The sequence below is a fragment of the Bison bison genome, unplaced genomic scaffold (assembly GCF_000754665.1).
Source record: "Bison bison bison isolate TAMUID 2011002044 unplaced genomic scaffold, Bison_UMD1.0 scf7180017864378, whole genome shotgun sequence".
NCBI classification, from domain to species: Eukaryota; Metazoa; Chordata; class Mammalia; order Artiodactyla; family Bovidae; genus Bison; species Bison bison.
The window spans coordinates 6,726,003-6,731,180 of NW_011494950.1; positions in this window are offsets into that span (position 1 = coordinate 6,726,003).

The window sequence follows — 5,178 nt, forward strand, 5'->3', positions numbered from 1 at the left end:
CACTGTTGATTTCCCAAATCAAAGCCCTTGTCTCTAACTCTGGCTTTTCATCTTCAGTTTCTGTAAAGCTCTTCCTTCACCTACACCACCCCACCTCTTTACAATCCACATCTAGCGCTTGTGTAACTTTGCTGTCCAGGCTGGAGGAGAGCTCCAACTTAATTGAGTTAATCTCTTTAAGTTATTCTGTATACACATACTCATATCTTCCTTTTTTATTGATTCTACCCAACAATTTCCACTCCCACTGCCATGTCCTACCTCAGTGATTTACAGCAAGTTACTCAACCTCTCTGAGCCTAAATTTGGTCATCTTTGAAATGGAGATGATGCTAACAATAATGCACCTTCTTCACAAGATTCTGTACTGAAATGACAGGATCTCTGATGTGAATGTTGTGAATGTTACTGTAGTAACAGTACCTAAAACACAGCACAAACTATTCAAGTGTTAATTGTTATGATACTGAAGACTCCCAAGTCTCCAGCTCTGCTTAATCTTTCTGACTTCAGACTTACCCACCCAACTGCTTTCTCCATATGTTTATTCCACAATTATCCAAATACATCCAAAACTAAACTCTATATTTTATACTCAAACCTACTGTTCTTCCTATATTTTTCATTTTAATACTATTATACCATGATAGCTTCCCAGGTATCAATAGTGGTAAAGAACATGCCTGCCAGTGTAGGAGACGTAAGAGACATGGGTTTGATCCCTGGGTTAGGAAGATCCCCTGGAGAAAGAAATGTTAACCCACTCCAGTATTCTTGCCCAGGAAATCACATGGACAGAAGAGCCTAGCAGGCTACAGTCCGTAGTGTTGCAGAGTCGGACACGCCTGTAGCAACTTAGCACACATACGCACATACCGTAGCTGCCCAACCCATGAATCTGAAAATCATACCCACACTTCCTTTCCCTTGGCCTCATACAGTCAACAATTCCATTAGTATAATATTAGCAGTTCTACTCTATTACTGTTTTTTGGATTCCCTTTCTCTACATCAAGACAACCTCTCTGAGCAAAAGCTCTTTCCAAATTGAAATCTACTAATCTTTTGTATTTTCCTCCATCACCCACTAACTTGAGTCTGAATAACAAAAACCTGAGTGATCAAGTACTAGCAGAAACTCTCTTCTATGAGGGAGGGGATTATAAAAACTCATAATTTATATATTTATTTTCTCCCTCTTACAAAATAAAGAAAAACAGGGTTTTTAATCAAGCATTTAATTTTCCTGATGTGTCTCCCCACTAGTCTTCCCAAATCTACTCTTTTCATATTGATCAGTAATTAGTTCAAAATAATGGGAAAGTCAAATGATACCAGCAAACAGCAAGTTAAATAGTTGTAAATACAACTGTCACTTTGCCTATTTCTTTCTGAGTCTAGGTGGGTGAGGCTAGGTAGAAGATCTTTTTCATTCTTGGTTATGAAATCTGAAAGTCTTGAATCAAGTTTGACACATTTTAAAGCTGCTGCTTACATTTCCTGGCCCTTGTGAGTAAGGACAATTTTTTCTTTTCGAGGACATCAGTCCTTCTCTGGCCTTTTGTTAGATATACCTAACTTGGTCTTTACTGTTGCTTTTTACTTTTTTACTTTGCTGCTGCTGCTGCTGCTGCTAAGTTGCTTTTACTTTGAGAGAAGTTGAAACAGTACAATGTTTACTGAGTGATGAATTAATGTTTTTTTAAAGTGTAGGTCAAATATGTATAAACACATACTCCACCTACAGACACTCCTACATAAAGAAATCTTCTATTTGCCCTTCCTCCTTATTCTCTTATCTACCATTATTCTCCAGCTACAGAAGACATGAGTAATCAATGTAATAGGAGCAAGGTCTCTTTTCTTTAAGCAAATATATTCCAAAGAAATAAAGACAATTTTTCTTGTTCTCATTCCTCTGAGGGAGTTCAGATTGCATATATGTATGTAAATTTACTTTGACTGTATAGTGATTTCTTTTTCTCCTGTGTATGTGGGAGGAATAGAAGAATATTCAGTGAGAACAGTTTTGAAATATTTTACCCTGCTATCATTGTGTGAAATGACTTAGCAATTCAAGTCAATCATTTCTTCATCTACTGTTACTGTTAAGGAACATTTGTATTTTAGAATTGATTTCCTTCTTAGCTGACTATTGTTTTCTAATGTCTGGAGGCAAGTATAATTCACATTTTTCTAGCCATTCATGCTGCCATTGCAACAATCAATGTTTAATTCTATGGAAGTTTTATATATACAGGAATTATTTGTAATCTAGTTAAAAATGATTTTTTAAATATACCAATAAATGTATCAATCACTTAGCACTATGCTGGGCCACAGAAGGGAATCGTTGCAAAGAAATGTAAAATAAAGACTTCCTGCAATGTAATAGTAGTTGGGAAGACAAAATCAAGTATATCTATGTGAAAAAAAAATAGATTTGCAAACAAATATATTAAAAATACACATCAGTTTCTTAATGTTAAAAATTTGGTTGACTTTACAAATATTTCTGAGAAATTAATTTATCTACTGACTTTATAAAATATATTATGATTTTTGAAAAGATGCTTCATTTAAAATTTATATGACCATTTTAAATTATATTATAAAAATGGATCTTAATTCTAGCTCACTTTATCAGCAATCCCATATTGAGTGCCAGCTAGGTACAAGGCAACAAGCAAGATGCCTGCCCTAAAGAGCTCACAGTATAAAAGGAAACAAACCATTGTAATCCTGCACTGGTAATTAACAAATGAGTAACTTTATCAGAAATTATTCTAGAAAAGGGGCTTTCAACTTTTGTTGTACATTAGAATCACCAGGGGAGTGATGATAGGATCTCTTCTCCCAGAGATCCTTGTTAATTGGTCTAAGGTGTCATGTAGGGGCTTCCCAGGTGGCTCAGTCATAAAGAATCTGCTTGACAATGCAGGAGACACAGGAAACGTGTTTTCGATCCCTGGGTCAGGAAGATCCCCTGGAGAAGGAAATGGCAACCTACTCCAACATCCTTGCCTGGAGAATCCCATGGACAGAGGAGCATGGTGGGCTACAGTCCATAGAGTCACAAAGAGCTGGACATGACTTAGCAAATAAACAGCATTAATTTTTTTCCCACAAAATTCTAACGTGCCACTGAAACTGAGAGCCACTACTACAGGTCCTGAGGAGAAAACATTACCTTCGCCTGGAGTAATCATATGAAGTTTCCCAGAGGTGGTGGGTTTTCCATAGACCACCACTCAAAGTGAGTTTAAAGGCCAGAGAGCTAACAGATATGCAGCGAGGTGTCAGGGACCTCAGAAACATGGGCAGTTAGTCAAAGAACAGTACTAAGGCAGGAAAGCACTAGTAATATTTGTTGAGCAATGCATGTTATTGTTGCTTTTCAGTTGCCCAGTTGTGTCTGACTCTTTGCAACCCCATGTACTGCAACATGCCAGGCCTCCCTGTCCCTCCCCATCTCCTGGAGTTTACCCAAGTTCATGTTCATTGTATCGGTGATGCCATCCAGCCATCTCATCCTGTGATGCCCTCTCCTTCTGCTCTCAATCTTTTCCAGCATCAGGGACTTTTCCATTCCATCACAGAAGAAGATAGGTGACAGCAACAGAAATACAAGTGAAGCTGAAGGGATTATCTCACTAGCTGTGTGCGTGCTATGCTACTTTGCAACACGCTACCTCTGTGGGTGACTGCATAGATGGTGATAGCCTTTGCTTTTACCTGTATCTTCACTAGTTGCAAGTTCTGCCATTAACCTGTCATTAAACCTACCTCTTTTCCCCTCTTCAATCTGACCTGGCCTTATGATATTTTTGACTGATAAGACACAGTACAATTTGGTAAAGTGCAGATCCAAGCAGAGGCCTCAAGTATCCTTGCATATTTCTACTCTCTCTTTTGGAGCCCTGTCCAGTTACAATATATGAAGCCCAAAATAGCCTGCTAAAATATGAGAAACCACATTCAGCAGAGACATCACATGTTAGTTGAGGCCAGTGTAGGCCAGCAAGTTTCCAGTGATCAGCAGCTGACCCCAACTATATACATAAGCCCAGCCAAGACCAGAAAAACTACCCAGTAAACCCAATTCAAAATGACTGTGCTACAGAATTATATTAGAAATGAATGACGGGAATTTAATCCACTAACTTTTGGGGTTGACTGTTTTACATCAAGAGTTAATAGATAAAATCTCACTTCCCCAGCTACTGTGACTGATTCATGAGTTAGACCAAGCCAGATCGGCACAAGTTCTTCCTTGGAACATATTCAACTGGAACTGGGAGAAAGATACTGTCTTTGTCTTGGATTGTCAAATTGATAGCATATGAGCACATGTAAACCCAGGTGTCTAACTGTGCAGAGAAAAAAATTTGCAGGTAAAACAGAATAAAGCTCAAATACAAGGAAATGACCCTGGAGAAGGGACTGGCAACACATTCCAGTATTCCTGCCTGGAAAATTCCATGGACAGAGGAGCCTGGTGGGCTATAGTCCATGGGATCACAAAGAGTCAGACACAACTGAGCTACTGAGCACATACACACACACACACACACACACACACACACACCCCCCAAATCTTTATCCAATCATCTGTTGATTTACACTTAAGTTGCTGCTGTATCTTGGTGAGTATAGATAATTAGATAATGCTGCTATGAAGTTTGGGATGCATATATCTTTCTGATTAAGTATTTTTGTCTTTGTTTTGGGTATATATACCCAGGAATGGAACTGCTTGGTCATAAGGTAATTCTATTTTTTTTTTTTTTAAAACCTCCATACTGTTTTCCACAGTAGCTACACCAGTTGACATTTCCACCAACAGTATAAGAGGATTCCCTTTTGTCCATATCCTCCCCCAAATTTGCTATTTGTATTAACTTGATGGTAAGCATTCTGATAGGCATGAGGTGATATCTCATGTGGTTTTCAGTTGCATTTCCTTGATGATTACTGATGTTGAGCATCTTTTCATTTGCTTGTTGACCATCTGCATTTTCTCTTTGAAAAAATGTCTATTCAATTATTCTGTTCATTTTTTAAAATGTGAGTTTTATTTTGTTTTTTTGATATTGACTTGTATGAGTTGTTTTATTTGTTGAGCTGATTACATATTTTGTATACTAACTCCTTAGTAGTCATATCATTCACAAATAT